General features: G+C 38.2%; 1 protein-coding gene across 9 annotated transcripts in view; it reads left to right on the forward strand.

Moving 5' to 3' along the window:
- Window positions 1–19234, forward strand: part of NOL4 (nucleolar protein 4) — a 401358-nt gene that overhangs the window by 113496 nt on the left and 268628 nt on the right. The gene's annotated exons all lie outside the window — the stretch shown is intronic.

Consider the following 19234-nt stretch of genomic DNA (forward strand, 5'->3'; position numbering starts at 1 on the left):
GGAATTTGGACCAAGAAATTTCTGTCTTGGTGTGTTTTAATTCTTCAGTGGAGAACATATGAACGTGCTATCTTTTGTTATATGTATCCATTAGTTTGCATAGTTATTTGTTTAGTCTAAAGCAATATTTCTCAATAGGGCACTATAGACTTTGGAGTCAGACAGTTGGCATTGCCCCAAGTACTCAGAGCTTTATCCTTAACCCCTGGGGTCGAAGTTTCAGCAACACAAGTCGCAGTTATTCCGTTTTCAAAAGTCACCTTGTTACTGAACACAAGTTCACGTGCCCAACACGTGGTGAGGCCAAATAAACCAAAACGTTGGAGTTGGGAGCACAGAAAGGTTTATTGGAAGCCCATGCAAGGAGACAGGTGGCTCGTGCCCCAAAACCCCCAAACCCCTGGAAGGGTTTCAGTAGAGCACTTTTAAAGGCAAGGTGAGGGAGGGGTGTGGTTAGTTGTTGCAAACTTCTTGGTGTCAGAGTCCTTTGTTCTTGCAGCGGTCCACTTAGGTCAAGTTACAATGTTTCTGCAAACCTCCAACAAGACAAATGCTATGCTCTGCTCTGCAACTTTTTATCTCTATATGAATGGACTGTTAAAGGTCAGAGGCTTGAGGATAGGCTATCCTGTATATTTCAGGCTATAGGCAACATTCTTTTAGTAAAGGCGCAAGCCAGCATGACCAAGCACCAGCAACAGAGCACAAAGGTTAACGTAAAAGGAGCAGATCTAATATGAAGCCAGATTTGTTCTTCCCTATTGTAAGCTCTAGAGTACAGTAAACACACAAGTTGAGAGCTGTTTTCTAAAGGAAACCATGTTGCTAGTTCTTTACTGGGCATCTCAGAAAAATGTTTTCATTATTTGCCAGTTGTGGAGCAGTTGAACAATCCAGACAATGAATTCTGCATCCGTTATCTCATTATTAGCATCTCACAGACTCTGCAGTTTTCACACACATATGAGGGTTGTGCGACTCATTGCACTCCCTAGAGAAGTGAAGACTAACCTCCTCCAGTTTTCTTTTTTTTGTACATCTTTACTGGAGTATAATTGCTTTACAATGGAATTGTTAGTTTCTGCTTTATAACAAAGTGAATCAGTTATACATATACATATGTTCCCATATCTCTTCCCTCTTGCGTCTCCCTCCCTCCCTCCCTCCCTCCCACCCTCCCTATCCGACCCCTCTAGGTGGTCACAAAGCACCGAGCTGATCTCCCTGTGCTATGCGGCTGCTTCCCACTAGCTATCTATTTTACGCTTGGTAGTGTATATATGTCCATGCCACTCTCTCATTTTGTCACAGCTTACCCTTCGCCCTCCCCATATCCTCAAGTCCATTCTCTAGTAGGTCTGTGTCTTTATTCCTGTCTTATCCCTAGGTTCCTCATGACATTTTTTTTTCTTAAATTCCATATATATGTGTTAGCATAAGGTATTTGTCTTTCTCTTTCTGACTTACTTCACTCTGTACGACAGACTGTATGTCCATCCACCTCATTACAAATAGTTCAATTTCGTTTCTTTTTATGGCTGAGTAATATTCCATTGTATATATGTGCCACATCTTCTTTATCCATTCATCCGATGATGGACACTTAGGTTGTTTCCATCTCCTGGCTATTGTAAATAGAGCTGCAATGAATATTTTGGTACATGACTCTTTTTGAATTATGGTTTTCTCAGGGTATATGCCCAGTAGTGGAATTGCTGGGTCATATGGTAGTTCTATTTGTAGTTTTTTAAGGAACCTCCATACTGTTCTCCATAGTGGCTGTACCAATTCACATTCCCACCAGCAGTGCAAGAGTGTTCCCTTTTCTCCACACCCTCTCCAGCATTTATTGTTTCTAGATTTTTTGATGATGGCCATTCTGACTGGTGTGAGATGATATCTCATTGTAGTTTTGATTTGCATTTCTCTAATGATTAATGATGTTGAGCATTCTTTCATGTGTTTGTTGGCAGTCTGTATATCTTCTTTGGAGAAATGTCTATTTAGGTCTTCTGCCCATTTTTGGATGGGGTTGTTTGTTTTTTTGTTATTGAGCTGCATGAGCTGCTTATAAATTTTGGAGATTAATCATTTGTCAGTTGCTTCATTTGCAAATATTTTCTCCCATTCTGAGGGTTGTCTTTTGCTCTTGTTTATGGTTTCCTTTGCTGTGCAAAAGCTTTGAAATGTCATTAGGTCCCATTTGTTTATTATTGTTTTTATTTTCATTTCTCTAGGAGGTGGGTCAAAAAGGATCTTGCTGTGATTTATGTCATAGAGTGTTCTGCCTATGTTTTCCTCTTAGAGTTTGATAGTTTCTGGCCTTACATTTAGGTCTTTAATCCATTTTGAGCTCATTTTTGTGTATGATGTTAGGGAGTGATCTAATCTCATACTTTTACATGTACCTGTCCAGTTTTCCCAGCACCACTTATTGAAGAGGCTGTCCTTTCTCCTGTACATTCCTGCCTCCTTTATCAAAGATAAGGTGACCATATGTGTGTGGGTTTATCTCTGGGCTTTCTATCCTGTTCCATTGATCTATCTTTCTGTTTTTGTGCCAGTACCATGCTGTCTTGATTACTGTAGCTTTGTAGTATAGTCTGAAGTCAGGGAGCCTGATTCCTCCAGCTCCGTTTTTTGTTCTCAAGGTTGCTTTGGCTATTCGGGGTCTTCTGCGTTTCCATACAAATTGTGAAATGTTTTGTTCTAGTTCTGTGAAAAATGCCAGTGGTAGTATGATAGGGATTACATTGAATCTATAGATTGCTTTGGGTAGTAGAGTCATTTTCACCCTGTTGATTCTTCCAATCCAAGAACATGCTATATCTCTCCATCTCTTTGTATCATCTTTGATTTCTTTCATCAGTGTCATATAATTTTCTGCATACAGGTCTTTTGTCTCCTTAGGTAGGTTTACTCCTAGATATCTTATACTTTTTGTTGCAGTGGTAAATGGTAGTGTTTTCTTGATTTCACTTTCAGATTTTTCATCATTAGTGTATAGGAATGCAAGAGATTTCTGTGCATTAATTTTGTATCCTGATACTTTACCAAATTCATTGATTAGCTCTAGTAGTTTTCTGGTAGCATCTTTAGGATTCTCTATGTATAGTATCATGTCATCTGCAAGCAGTGACAGTTTTACTTCTTCTTTTCCGATTTGGATTCCTTTTATTTCCTTTTCTTCTCTGATTGCTGTGGCTAAAACTTCCAAAACTATGTTGAATGAGAGTGGCGAGAGTGGGCAACCTTGTCTTGTTCCTGATCTTAGTGGAAATGCTTTCAGTTTTTAACCACTGAGGATGATGTTGGCTGTGAGTTTGTCATATATGGCCTTTATTATGTTGAGGTAAGTTCCCTCTATGCCTACTTTCTGGAGGGTTTTTATCATAAATGGGTGTTGGATTTTGTCGAAAGCCTTCTCTGCATCTATTGAGGTGATCATAAGGTTTTTCTCCTTCACTTTGTTTATATGGTGTATCACGTTGATTGATGTGCATATATTGAAGAATCCTTGCATTCCTGGAATAAACCCCACTTGATCATGGTGTATGATCCTTTTAATGTGCTGTTGAATTCTGTTTGCTAGTATTTTGTTGAGGATATTTGCATATATGTTCATCAGTGATATTGGCCTGTAGTTTTCTTTCTTCGTGACATCCTTGTCTGGTTTTGCTATCAGGGTGATGGTGGCCTCGTAGAATGAGCTTGGGAGTGTTCCTCCCTCTGCTATATTTTGGAAGAGTTTGAGGAGGATAGGTGTTAGCTCTTCTCTAAACGTTTGATAGAATTCGCCTGTGAAGCCATCTCGTCTGGGGCTTTTGTTTGTTGGAATATTTTTAACCACAGCTTTAATTTCAGTGCTTGTGATTGGTCTTTTCATATTTTCTATTTCTTCCTGATTCACTGTTGGCAGGTTGTGCAATTCTAAGAATTTGTCAATTTCTTCCAGGTTGTCCATTTTATTGGCATAGAGTTGATTGTAGTAATCTCTCATGATCTTTTGTATTTCTGCAGTGTCAGTTGTTACTTCTCATTTTTCATTTCTAATTCTATTGATTTGGGTCTTCTCCCTTTTTTTCTTGATGAGTCTGGCTAATGGTTTATCAATTTTGTTTATCTTCTCAAAGAACTAGCTTTTAGTTTTGTTAATCTTTGCTATCGTTTCCTTCATTTTTTTTCATTTATTTCTGATCTGATCTTTATGATTTCTTTCCTTCTGCTTACTTTGGGGTCCTTTTGTTCTTCTTTCTCTAATTGCTTTAGGTGCAAGTTTAGGTTCTTTATTCGAGATGTTTCCTGTTTCTTAAGGTAGGATTGTATTGCTATAAACTTCACTCTTAGAACTGCTTTTGCTGCATCCCATAGGTTTTGGGTCTTCGTGTCACCATTGTCATTTGTTTCTAGGTATTTTTTGATTTCCTCTTTGATTTCTTCAGTGATCACTTCGTTATTAAGTAGTGTATTGTTTAGCCTCCATGTGTTTGTGTTTTTTACAGATCTTTTCCTGTAATTGATATCTAGTCTCATAGCATTGTCGTCGGAAAAGATACTTGACACAATTTCAATTTTCTTAAATTTACCAAGGCTTGATTTGTGACCCAAGATATGATCTATCCTAGAGAATGTTCCATGAGCATTTGAGAAGAAAGTGTATTCTGTTGTTTTTGGATGGAGTGTCCTATAAATATCAATTAAGTCCATTTTGTTTAATGTATCATTTTTTTTTTTTTTAAATTTATTTTTATTTTTTTTGCGGTACGTGGGCCTCTCACCATTGTGGCCTCTCCCGTTGTGGAGCACATGCTCCGGACGCGCAGGCTCAGCGGCCATGGCCCACGGGCCCAGCCGCTCCACGGCACGTGGGATCTTCCCAGACCGGGGCACGAGCCTGTGTCCCCTGCATCGGCAGGCGGACTCCCAACCACTGCGCCACCAGGGAAGCCCTGTTAAATGTATCATTTAAAGCTTGTGTTTCCTTATCTATTTTCATTTTGGGTGATCTGTCCATTGGTGAAAGTGGGGTGTTAAAGTCCCCTACTATGACCGTGTTACTGTTGATTTTCCCTTTTATGGCTGTTAGTATTTGCCTTATGTATTGAGGTGCTCCTATGTTGGGTGCATAAATATTTACAATTGTTATATCTTCTTCTTGGATCGATCCCTTGATCATTATGTAGTGTCCTTCTTTGTCTCTTCTAATAGTCTTTATTTTAAACTCTATTTTGTCTGATATGAGAATTGCTACTCCAGCTTTCTTTTGGTTTCCATTTGCATGGAATAACTTTTTCCATCCGCTTACTTTCAGTCTGTATGTGTCTCTAGGTCTGAACTGGGTGTCTTGTAGACAGCATATATATGGGTTTTGTTTTTGTATCCATTCAGCCAATCTGTGTCTTTTGGTGGGAGCATTTAGTCGATTTTCATTTAAGGTAATTATCGATATGTATGTTCCTATTCCCATTTTCTAAATTGTTTTGGGTTCGTTATTGTAGGTCTTTTCCTTCTCTTGTGTTTCTTGCCTAGAGAAGTTCCTTTAGCATTTGTTGTAAAGCTTTTTTGGTGGTGCTGAACTCTCTCAGCTTTTGCTTGTCTGTAAAGTTTTTAATTTCTCCATCAAATCTGAATGAGATCCTTGCTGGGTAGAGTAATCTTGGTTACAGGTTTTTCTCTTTCATCACTTTAAATATGTCCTGCCAGTCCCTTCTGGCTTGCAGAGTTTCTGCTGAAAGATCAGCTGTTAACCTTATGGGGATTCCCTTGTGTGTTATGTGTTGTTTTTCTCTTGCTGCTTTTAATATGTTTTCTTTGTATTTAATTTTTGACAGTTTGATTAATATGTGTCTTGGTATATTTCTCCTTGGATTTATCTGTATGGGACTCTGTGCTTCCTGGACTTGATTAACTATTTCCTGTCTCATATTAGGGAAGTTTTCAACTATAATCTCTTCAAATATTTTCTCAGTCCCTTTCTTTTTCTCTTCTTCTTCTGGAACCCCTATAATTCGAATGTTGGTGTGCTTAATGTTGTCCCAGAGGTCTCTGAGACTGTCCTCAGTTCTTTTCATTCTTTTTTCTTTATTCTGCTCTGTAGTAGTTATTTCCACTATTTTATCTTCGCAGTCAGTTATCTGTTCTTCTGCCTCAGTTATTCTGCTATTGATCCCACCTAGAGTATTTTTAATTTCATTTATTGTGTTGTTCATCACTGCTTGTTTCATCTTTAGTTCTTCTAGGTCCTTGTTAAATGTTTCTTGCATTTTGTCTATTCTATTCCCAAGATTTTGGATCATCTTTACTATCATTATTCTGAATTCTTTTTCAGGTAGACTGCCTATTTCCTCTTCATTTGTTAGGTCTGGTGGGTTTTTATCTTGCTCCTTCATCTGCTGTGTGTTTTTCTGTCCTCTCATTTTGCTTATCTTACTGTGTTTGGGGTCTCCTTTTCGCAGGCTGCAGGTTCGTAGTTCCCGTTGTTTTTGGTGTCTGTCCCCAGTGGCTAATGTTTGTTCAGTGGGTTGTGTAGGCTTCCTGGTGGAGGGGACTAGTGCCTGTGTTCTGGTGGATGAGGCTGGATCTTGTCTTTCTGCTGGGCAGGTCCTCATCTGGTGGTGTGTTTTGGGGTGTCTGTGGGCTTATGATTTTAGGCAGCCTCTCTGCTAATGGGTGGGGTTGTGTTCCTGTCTTGCTAGTTGTTTAGCATAGGGTGTCCAGCACTGTAGCTTGCTGGTCGTTGAGTGAAGCTGAGTGCTGGTGTTGAGATGGAGATCTCTGGGAGATTTTCTCCATTTGATATTATGTAGAGCTGGGAGGTCTCTTGTGGACCAGTGTCCTGAAGTTGGCCCTCCCACCTCAGAGGCACAGCACTGCCTCCTGGCTGCAGCACCAAGAGCCTTTCATCCACACGGCTCGGAATAAAATGGAGAAAAAGTAGAATGAAAGAAAGAAAGAAAGAAAGAAAGAAAGAAAAGAAAGGAGGGTGGGAGGAAGGAAGGAGGGAAGGAAGGAAAGAAGATAAAATAAAATAAAGTGAGTTAAAATAAAATAAAGTTATTAAAATAAAAAATAATTATTAAGAAAAAAGAATTTTTTTAAAGAAAAAAAATGGATGGATAGAACCCTAGGACAAATGGTGAAAGCAAAGCTATACAAAGTCTCACACAGAAGCATACACATACACACTCACAAAAAGTGGAAAAGGGGAAAAAATAAAAAATATTGCTCTCAAAGTCCATCTCCTCAATTTGGGATTATTCATTGTCTCTTCAGGTATTCCACAGATGCAGGGTACATCAAATTGATTGTGGAACTTTAATCCACTGCTTCTGAGGCTGCTGGGAGAGATTTCCCTTTCTCTTCTTTGTTCTCACAGCTCCCGGGGCTCAGCTTTGGATTTGGCCCCGCCTCTGTGTGTAGGTCCCTGGAGGGCGTCTGTTCTTCGCTCAGACAGGACAGGGTTAAAGGAGCAGCTGCTTCGGGGACTCTGGCTCACTCAGGCCGGCGTGAGGGAGGGGCACGGAGTGTGGGGCAAGCCTGCGGCGGCAGAGGCCGTCATGACGTTAGAGCAGCCTGAGGCGCGCCCTGCGTTCTCCCGGAGTAAGTTGTCCCTGGATCCCGGGACCCTGGCAGTGGTGGGCTGCACAGGCTGCCCGAAAGGGGGGGGGTGTGGAGAGTGACCTGTGCTGGCACATAGGCTTCTTGGAGGCGGCAGCAGCAGCCTTAGCGTCTCATGCCTGTCTCTGTGGTGCGCGCTGTTAGCCGCATCTCACGCCCGTCTCTGGAGCTCCTTTAAGCAGCGCTCTTAATCCTCTCTCCTCGCGCACCAGGAAACAAAGAGGGAAGAAAAAGTCTCTTGCCTCTTCGGCAGGTCCAGACTTTTCCCCGGACTCCCTCCCGGCTATCCGTGGTGCACTAACTCCCTGCAGGCTGTGTTCACGCCACTAACCCGAGTCCTCTCCCTGTGCTCCGACCAAAGCCCGAGCCTCAGTTCCCAGCCCTACCCGTCCCGGCGGGTGAGCAGACAAGTCTCTCAGGCTGGTGAGTGCCGGTCGCCACCGATCCCCTGTGCAGGAATCTCTCCGCTTTGTCCTTCGCATCCTATTGCTGTGCTCTCCTCCGCGGCTTCAAAGCTTCCCCCTCCGCCACCTGCAGTCTCTGCCCGCGAAGGGGCTTCCTAGTGTATGGAAACCTTCCCTGCTTCACAGCTCCCTTCCATTAGTGCAGGTCCCGTCCCTATTCTTTTGTCTGTGTTTATTCTTTTTTCTTTTGCTCTACCCAGGTACGTGGGGACTTTCTTGCCTTTTGGGAGGTCTGAGGTCTTCTGCCAGCATTCAGTAGGTGTTCTGTAGGAGTTGTTCCACGTGTAGATGTATTACTGGTGTATCTGTGGGGAGGAACGTGATCTCCACGTCTTACTCTTCCGCCATCTTCAGGAAAAATTTTCACCTCCATTTTTCTTCCGTTTTCTCTAAGATGGCTAAATCTTGCCTGCTTTAAATGACTGTGGCAGCAGTATTCTTGGCCACCTGTTGTAAAAGAAGTGCTGTCTTCCCACTGCCTAGCAGGTCTTATTGAGGGTAACGTTTAACCAAGGAAGCTGCAACAGGAGCCAAGGAAAACTTGAACATGCCATTGAATTCTAGACCAGAAAGGTTGGATTCAACTTGTTTGCCCCTAAGCCCCAGAAAAAACACTAATATATCACAGAATATACATTCTTCAGGAAACATCAGGAGAAGGAGTCATTTCCCCACTCTTCCATGTGTGTAATTGTATATTTTAATGTAGCTCTTCATGCTGCAAGTAATTGTATAAATATTTGCTTTGCAGAGCCATTTTATTTACATGCAACATTTAAAAATTCTCTTTATTTTACTATTAGGAAACACATATGAAGAAAAACTTTTTCAGTGCCCATCTGCTCATTTTTTCATCTAATGTAAGAATTCCCTGTTATGACAGTCTGTTCCTTAACAGCCAGATATTCTAACGTAAAAAGAGACACAAAAACATTACCCATAACTTTGGAGACATACCTCCAGATTATTGGGCTCTCTCTCTTTTCGATATTGTCACATTTGCTCAGTTGATGACTATTTTAATAATTGTAAAATACAACTCCAAGTTAAAGATGTTCATCATTATAATGAAGATAAAACAATAGAAAATAAAGTTATTTTCTGCAAAGCAATATAGCTAAATTTGAAGTGTTATCAGTGGAGCAAAAACTATTTCTGATAAAAAGGAATTAGCTATAATTAACTTAAATCACGTTCTATTTCTTGTTTGCCGACACCTCGATGTACTAATGCATGGTGATGTGGTGCCCAATTCATACGGTTGCCCTGGAATGCTGTTAACTGCTCTCTGTTTTCCTCCTCTAGTTCCTTTTCATCATATAGCAGATTTCTGTGTCTTGGCCCGGGTTCACTGTCTTTGCCTCTTGCCTCGCACTTGTACCATTACTCTATCCCTGGAGGATACAGACTGCACCTCGTTCACTTTTCATTCCTCTTGCTCTTCATTTGATGCATTTGCCTCAGATTTCCAACTTGCTTTTAGCTGTCTAAAACTTGACCCGAACTGTCTAAAAATAGTCCTGCCTGCTTTAGACCTCCTTTGAATTTGCAGCCTTCATTTTAAACTTGACCACATAACTACCGTCTTCTGTCAACACCACAGCAAATATCTTTGGACTGACAGGCTGCATCCCTCTGCTTTAGACCAGGTTTTTCACATTATGTATCACAACCCATTAGTGAGTTTTCAAGCCACTTTAGTGGGTTGTGATAACTTTAAAAAATGAAATAGAAGAAAATAGAAATGGTCTGTTTTATTGTTGAAATGTGTATATGTGCTGGCTTATGATATAAAATATATTTCTACTGGTGCTGTTGGTCTAAAAAGTTGGAAAATATTGCTTTCAATGGGCACTGTGATTTCAGATTACCTGCAGATGCCCAATAATTACTTCCACCTACCCTGCTTCTCACTTCTGCTCTTGGTATATTCTTAGATCTTCCTGACATAACAATTTGTTCCAAATTTAAGATTATCTTTGGACTCTAACCCATATTTTCATTCATCTTAGATAAATGTACCATATAAGGTTGTCAGATTTAACAAATACAGGAAGCCCAGTTATATTTGAATTTCAGATAAATGATAATTTTTAATATAAGTTATTCCCAATATCACATGTTTATCTGGAATTCACATCTAATTGTGTGTGCTGTATTTTATCTAGGAACCTTAATACTCTTCAAAAAGCAACCCAAGATATTTCAGACTGGGCTAGGCCACCCCCTTCCCCCTTAACTAAATGAAAAAGACAAGAGGAGCTGATGAATGGGTGTGATGATTGAATATATAGAAAGTACTCAGAGAAGAATGAAGGGAAATAGTAGACAGTGATATGAAAATAGCATGTTGGAGTAGGTGATAACAGTATCAGAGTGCAACAACAAGCAATACTTCGGGATTGTTAGGAGCCCAACTAAAACTTGAGAATCTGCCACCAGGAGGGCAGTGACACGTTTGGAGCTGAAGAGCAAATCTGGCAGCATCCTAGTTTCAGTATCGGAGATATTGTTAAGGTACAGGAATTCATTTGGTTATTTATCAGGTGTTTAGAGGTCAAACAGATACAATTAAACAGGAAGTGTTTCTGAAATAGTAGTTAGGGTTTGGAAGCAAAAATTGTTGAGGGTCAGAGTAAATACAAATTTGATTAGGCAGGCCAAATGTCTGGCTTTTTGTTTAATTGATTGTTGCTATGAATACACTTTTTAACCTAAGAGTATTTATGCTGAGTCCTGATCAAAGCATTTTTCGGAATCTCTTCAAAATTAACCAAACAATTACCAACAGGTGATTCCAATAATTTGATATAGCCGGGCACATTAGTGGTGTAGAACCATATCTCACAGTATTCAGGGATAATTATAATGCCTATGCACTTAATAGATATTTGTTCAGTAAATAAATGTTTAGATGAAAAATGTCTTCATCTGTGTAAGACTGTTTCCATGTGCAACTCCCCAGATTAATAAATTCCTCTGTAGAAGTTTAATGATGTTCGCTGCTTACCTTTTCTCACGCATGCAATGGGTAAAAGAGAATCCATATAAATATAAGAGAAAACCATTGGCTGGACTTTTCAGTTTTGTAACACATCTATAAAAATATCTGGGCCAAATGTTATAGTGTTTGTAAAGCTTTATATGTATATGATATGGGTGTGTGTATATATATATATATATATATATATATATATATATATGTGGTTTTTTCCCTAATTCCCTCTCTTCAGATCTATTCAAAAATACACAATGTATAAACACGTAAAGACATAGTGGCCCTTGTTGAACTGGAGATAGTGCCCATAAACAAGACTTCCCCTCCTTAGATAGGGGTCTCTCTGGACTATGGTGTCTTTGTGAATCAGTACATATGAGGTCTTTAATAGCGTTTGGATTTATAGGTTCTGTTCAATTACATTTTAATTTTATTTTTTGTTTGGTTTTTTTTGTTTGTTTGCTTGTTGCGGTACTTGGGGCTCTCACTGTTGTGGCCTCTCCCGTTGCGGAGCAAGGCTCCCGACATGCAGGCTCAGCGGCCATGGCTCACGGGGCCAGCACGTGGGATCTTCCCGGACCGGGGCACGAACCCGTGTCCCCTGCATCGGCAGGTGGACTCTCAACCACTGCACCACCAGGGAAGCCCCTATTTTAATTTTATTAGTTTTTAGAAATAAATTTTCTACAGCTTCGTTATCCAGTTATGTGCGTTGCAGGTGTTTTGTGATAGTATATCACAGTATTAAATATTAAATATCACAATAGCGATATGATAAACAAATTTCATTGGGAGACTATTTCTTTATTCATAATTTCAAGAGTTTCACAAGAGAAAATGTTAAAAATTCGGCCCCGAAGGCAAATTCTTCCATGAGTGTACTGCATGATATTTGGCAAAAAAAAAAAAAAAGTTTTAATGTTATTATTCCAGTGAAATAAAGGTGTTATTTCTATTTTCTAAATTCATTTTATAGAGCAAAGGTGGAGAAGGTAATTTTAAAAATAGTGTGATTAGACCAACTTTATTTTGCTCTAAAGCTCGGCGTCTGCAGTGGAGCACACTATAGACAAAGGTATCAAGCTGTGGAGGAATGTTACTTATAATGAAATTCAGCACTGGCCTGCTGCTTTTCCAAATTACTAATATTTAGTAACATTAATTATGATTTTTCCTTTTGCTAAGACTTTAGGGAACTTAGGACAAAATGGTGTGATTTTGGTTGATAAATCTTTTGATTTTAGCTTTTTCTGCTTTGCTAATGCTCATGATTTACCCATGTCATGTGATATCTCTATTTCAGCTCATGTGTTAGGTTCAAATCTTAAAGCAACAATAACTTCTCTACTGGTGAATTTCTTTGAACAATTAGAAGTCTTTTTCCTTTAGAAATAGTTTACTTACACTCCTTCTTGTATATTCTATTAAAAATGGAAGTCCTCTGCATTTAGTTCCAGGTTGTTATTACGAAGCCATTACTTTATTCATTTTTTAAAATTAATTTTTATTGGAGTATAGTTGCTTTACAATGTTGTGTTAGTTTCTACTGTACAGCAAAATGAATCAGCCATACAAATACATACATCCCCTTTTGGATTTTCTTCCCATTCATGTCACTGCAGTGCATTAAGTAACGTTCCTTGTGCTATACAGTAGGTGGTTCTCATTAGTTATCTATTTTATACATAGTAGTGTATGTATGTCAATCCCAATCTCCTAATTCATCCCACTCCCCCCTTCCCCCTTGGTATCCATACATTTGTTCTCTACGTCTGTGTCTCTATTTCTGCTTTGCAAATGGGATCATCTATACCATTTTTCTAGATTCCACACATATGTGTTAATATACGATATTGGTTTTGCTCTTTCTGACTTACTTTACTCTGTATGACAGTCTCTAGGTCCATCCACGTCTCTACAAATGACTCAATTTCGTTCCTTTTTATGGCTGAGTAATAGTCCATTGTATATGTGTACCACATCTTCTTTATCCATTCCTGTGTCGATGGACACTTAGGTTGTTTCCATGTCCTGGCTATTGTTAATAGAGCTACTGTGAACATTGGGGTGCATGTATCTTTTTGAATTATGGTTTTCTCTGGGTATATCCCCAGTAGTGGGATTGCTGGGTCATATGGTAGTTCTATTTTTAGTTTTTTAGGAACCCCCTACTGTTTTCCATAGTGGCTGTATCAATTTACACTCCCACCAACGGTGCACGAGGGTTCCCTTTTCTCCACACCTTCTTCAGCATTAGACAGCCCTCAGATTGGGAGAAAATATTTGCAAATGAAGCAACTGACAGAGGATTAATTTCCAAAATATACAAGGAGCTCATGCAGCTCAATATCAAGAAAACGAACAACCCAGTCAAAAAATGGGCGGAAGACCTAAATAGACATTTCTCCAAAGAAGACATACAGGTGACCAACAAACACATGAAAAGATGTTCAACATCACTAATCGTTAGAGAAATGCAAATCAAAACTACAATGAGGTATCACTTCACACCAGTCAGAATGGCCATCATCAAAGCCATTACTTTAGCAGTCCTGCTGGAACAAGACAGATGGTCAGTTAATTTCCTCCAGGTGGAGCTCTGTAGTGTAACTGCACAGTCTGATATGCTTCCTGTGGAACTCTGTAACCTGAGACAAGGTACAGGGCCCTTGACTGGCCTTGTATTCAAAAGGGTCACATCAAACCAGTCACAGCATTTTATACTTACAAAGAATCTCACACCAGGGAACATTATAAACATTTTAGTATAATTAACCTATGCTGTAAGGTTAATATTCCCACTTTTTATGGATGAGACAGTCTCTTTCAGTTTTAATACTGATGACCAGGAGAGGCTATAAAATATGGTGATGAAAAGTGAATAAAAGATAGGCTCTGAAACCAGATTATCACATGAGTCCTGTCTCTTCTCCTTGTTTGACAAATTACACAACCTCTCTGAAGCTTAGTTTCCTCATCTGTTAAACAGAGATTATGATGGTGATGATAGTAATCTATTCTGGGACTGATGTGAGGATTAAATGATAAACTCCATATAAAATTCTTACTTGGCATAATTATTATTAAGCACTCAATCAATGGGAAACAAACACACGTATACTCTTTTAGGAAGCATTTCCTTTTGTGTAAAACGGCCAAAGCAAGTAATAGTTGTCATACAGTTAATGAGAATCCTAATTTAGAGAATTGTCAATTTTCTACCATTTCAGGAGCCAGAGAATTGCAGATTTATGGACAAGCTGAGTCAATTTTGAGGGCCTTCCTATTGAAAATGTTCAGAAATTAAACACTGTTAAAATTAGAGGGGAAGAATGCTTGGGACTGAGGAAGTGGGACAGGACAAACAGTCCTGTTTCAAAAATTTTGTCTGTTATCAATTTTGCTCATAATTTATAAAACCTAATGGCTCAAGTTAGTAAGATACACTTGCATCATGTAATTGTGACGTACAGTCTGGCAATGTACAGCAAAGGAACAATTTGTTATTAAATTATTTTGGTTAATTAATTTTTAAACTTTTTCCTAATTTTATATTGCTTCATATGTTCAGATCCAAGTAAGAAAGGAGACATCTCTGGAGATAAAACTGTGCTGTTCAAAGGTAAATGTAAGAAAACTTTAGGAATTATATATATTATCAAATTTATAAGGTGAGATTTGCAAACTAACTTGACTGCGATTGATTTTTAAAATATCAGTTCTTTTGAATAAGTTACAGTTTTACCTTAACCAAGCTGTTGAGGGGAAGGTGAGTGGCACTTGAGAACTGCCAGAATTTGGTTTTTTAGATGTAGTGTTTAAAAAGGTACTGTGTCTTCTTCCTTCAGAAGACAGGGACATGGCAAGGTAAAAATGCTCATCCTCCTTTCAACTATAATATTTGTCAGTAAACTTTTCAGAAATATATTCCCATTAGTTTTTAATTTTTTTAATTTTAACCTACAAGTGCAAGATCAATAGCAGTGCTCCTTATGGGATTTAATCATGGTACCCTCTTCAGGTGCATAGGTTTATCATTAGATCACTAACATCATACTATCTTTGCTCTAGATGCTGATTTGGCTTAGTCCATCAAAAGATGCTGCAGGTCAACTATTTTTATGTAGAAGTGTTACCATATTATTTAATTGGAGAGGTGATTTCTACTTCTAATTTAGGATGATAATGCAATTTATCATTTCTGCATTACTGATGAATTCCAGTCTTAACAGACTTAGAATGTAATATTTTCACTGAAAACAGTATCAATGTTGTCTAATACACAGTTGAATTAAGGCCTTTAGAAACGATAAGCAATGAAAAAATTGTGTTGTGCTACAGCATTTCCACCCCTCAACCATAGCTAATTCAAAGTTAAAAAACAGCAACAACAACAAATCTTCAGCCACAACTCAAGTTTAAGGAATATTTAAAATAGATAACCAACAAGGACCTACTGTATAACACAGGGAACTCTGCTCAATATTCTGAAATAACCTAAATGGGAAAAGAATTTGGAAAAGAATAGAAAAAATAAATTAATTTTAAAACTTAATATGTGTATCTTATAGAGCTTTGTAGCTATAATACTTATTATAATAAAAAATAACAGTGATAGCAGAAAAAGAAGAAGTTCCCAAGTCCTGACTTTGGTAACACTTTGATACTTTGGGTTTTTTTTTTTTTGAAATACCAAAGTTTTAAAAAATCTATTTTGATGTTCCTGCTTTCCTTGGATCCTACGCATTTGTCTAATCTGTCTGTTGCATGAACCCACCATGGTCCCTTCAATGTATAGAAACAGACCAGGATTTGAGAGTTCCAGGTTCAATTTCCAGCTCTTTGCTTTGCCCTCTATTGTGTAACAATGGCAATTCATTTAACCTCTCTATACCAGTGGATCCCATTGTCAAAAAATTACTGTAAAATCTATTTTAGCCACTGTCTAAAATAATGGATGCAAGCCCCAATGAAAACTATTATATAAATCTAAGAAAACAAGTCTGGATTCCTAGAAAATAACATTTCTAGGAAAGGGATGCCTCACAATTATTTACATGATAAATAATGTGAGATCGTTGGCTTATAAGATTCAGTATGACTATGTTCTAGTCCTTCCTTTGGATGTTTATTTCTGTTACAGGCAATATATGTGGCTTGTCCCATGGCAGTTGTTTTTTGTTTGTTTGTTTTAGTGTGTGATTCAGAAGGAGCGAGACTAATACCCATTCATGTGATATTTTGTTTCGTATTACTCACAAGATGCAGCATTTCTGTGTTGATAAACCAATTCTAAGGAAATACTCTCTATCTCTCCCAAATATAAAGATGTTTCTAAGAATGCATTTTTCAAGTGAATATTATCCTCACTAGTGTTCTAGAAATGTTCTGTACTGTGTATTCAAAGGCCGATTTCTGTCTTAGAAACAAAGAAGTGTTTAGATTTGAAAAGTGGGTCAAGGAAATAGACATTTATGAATGACTATAGCATTTTATATCATTAATTATAGTGTTAGTGGAACGGTGTTTCAAGTACCTGAATCAAAATGTTTTGCAATTTCTGTCCCTTCTATATTTTATTTGCACCTGCTTTTACATGTTGTATGAAGAATGTTAGGACTTTGATGAATAGACAGCCTAGAAGAACCCGTCCCTGATTTTATCACCGTTTATGAACATCTATTTAAAGTTGATTTAGCATTTCAAACACTCACAGAAACAGACCCTTTCATTAGAGCAAGAGCCATGGGGGCATTTAGCTCAGACCTCAAGTTCAAGAGTCTTCATGTAGGCTTTCTGTATAATCTCTGAATGGGGTCATGGAAGGATATTGACAGGACCACCACAGTATTTCATTATGGGCTTTAATTGTGAAATGCAATTATTCAAACGCACCATAATTTTAGAACTTTTAAAGGACATCTCATTGTTTGAAAATGTTCTGAGAAGTTCAGCAGTGAAGGTTGCCCAGGACCCTTAATTTCAAAGAGGCTGGAGAGGAAAGAGCCTAGATAAAGAAAAAGGAATCATTTTCCCTCTTCACCTCCATGGCAGGAGAAATATTGTTTCAGAAATGAGTGTGAGACTTTCTGAGGGTCTCTTCTCCCTGTGCCTAAGAATACTCTGAGATCCTTGGGCCCCAATGAACATGAGGTGGGGTAGAAAAGATCTGATGAGGGTGGGGTGTCTCAGCAGGTCTCCCTATAAGTGGGTTCTGAGCACCAAGAAAGTACCCCCAAATAAGGGATTTTATCCACTTATATAACATATAGTGCCCAGAATAACACCACAGAGAACAATGTGATATAATACTCACTAAAAAATCTTTTCTAAGATACAAGGTGGGACTTTATATATTTCATTCACACGTGTACATATAGCATATTTATCCACTTACATAACATATTTGTGGTCAATACAAGTACCTGTTTTTCAGAGTAAAAGTGTAAAGGAAATATAGTATGATTAATGATTCCAAGAAAAAATTGATTTGGAGCTAAGTAGTGCTAGGACAAATAATACAATTGAGTCAGGTCAGTGATGAAGCTCTCTAGAAGGGATTTCTACATAAGTGCTTTATTAGCACTGAGAAAAGGGCAGATTGTGGAGAGCGTCAGGACCAGCGAAGCAAATGCAGCATCTCTTTAACTCCACCAGTTGGCTTTTTTTTTTTCAGTTGAAGGTTTTTCTTTTATATAAGGAGAGATAAGCCTTAATAGGAACCCTCTATGAAAATCAATGGAACATTCTTCTCAAATCCTGTTTGTTAATGAATTTACTGGTCAGCTCTGTTAGTTCCCATGGATTATAATTCCATGTGAGTTAAAATATGGAGTATCAGACTGGGCATGAATCAGAGACTTAACTTCTGAATAATTGTAAAAAAGGTTTTCAGAGAGTCAGAAAAAATGATCTCTAATCAGATAAATAAATCAGATTAAAGTGTTAGTTCCCTCTGTAAAAATAGATGAATAGGAATCAAATTTGTGTGTGTGTGTGTGCGTGTGTGAAGAGACAGAGTGAGCGAGAATGAATGAACATTTATATTGCATTTATGTATTTCTTTATTCAATAGCTTATATAAAATATTTTGATGAAATGCTTTCAAATTGCTCTGCTTCTTTTCTCCCACAATTCCTTGTATAGTACAAGGAAGTTTGGTTTTTTTTTTAAACCGGACAACACCTTAATTTACAAATGATAGTTATATTAAAAATCAGTTTCATATTCCAATCCCAGTAGAGTAGACTGTGGATTACCTGTGTATGAATCATCCATGGCAGATTTTTAATTGTAGACTTGTTCCTTCTCTTTGACATTCCTACGGCTTCTTTTCCCTGAGAGTCAAAGAGATAGGTTAAGTGATGTGACCTGATTTTCACATGAAAGGGAAAAATATGCTTTACAATTTTGGATTTTAATATGTGAGGTTTCCTCGATGCTGTGCTCCAGCAAAAGTTAACCCCATCACCATTATTGGAATTGGCGCAGATTTGCGCTCAATTATATGCAAGGTGCATATTTTCCTTCCTTCTACAAGCTTAAAATAACATCAACGTTCATAACAGCTCTGCATGCACCTGAGGAATCGTCTATGGCAATTATGTCTAATTTACAACTCATTTATTCCTTTTGCTTACCTCATATTTCATGGACCAGTGTCAGTGACAGTATGGTGGAAAACTAATGCCCTGCATCAGACTTCTTAGCGGCACTGTCAGCATTTGTTTAGAGATGTTTAACAATCTGTCAGTTTCACTTTAGAAATCTTTGCTTTCTTGAGAGAAATACCTTGGTTTTTGAAAAGGTAATATTTAAAGTATCACTGACAAGAGTATTGATTTCTAACTTGATTCTGGATCATGGTTCTGAAAAGAGAAGCTCTGTATAGGGCACTGGAAAAGCTGGCTCTGACAATCAATGTGAACTATTGTGAACATAAATTATGAAAAACTGACATAAAATAGCAACTGAAATAGGTGGCCAGAATGCATTCCAAGTGTGTCATTTTCTGTGGAAGGGATGATTCACTGCAGTAAATAGATACATGAGTTCTGTTCAGATTATTTTTTATCTTTCCTTAAAGTACTTTGAAAAGCAATAATGAAGAAATGCTTATTACTGCAAAATCCAAAGTTTACTGTTTCACTTTGGG

The sequence above is a fragment of the Phocoena sinus genome, chromosome 14 (genome assembly GCF_008692025.1).
Source record: "Phocoena sinus isolate mPhoSin1 chromosome 14, mPhoSin1.pri, whole genome shotgun sequence".
Taxonomy (NCBI): Eukaryota; Metazoa; Chordata; class Mammalia; order Artiodactyla; family Phocoenidae; genus Phocoena; species Phocoena sinus.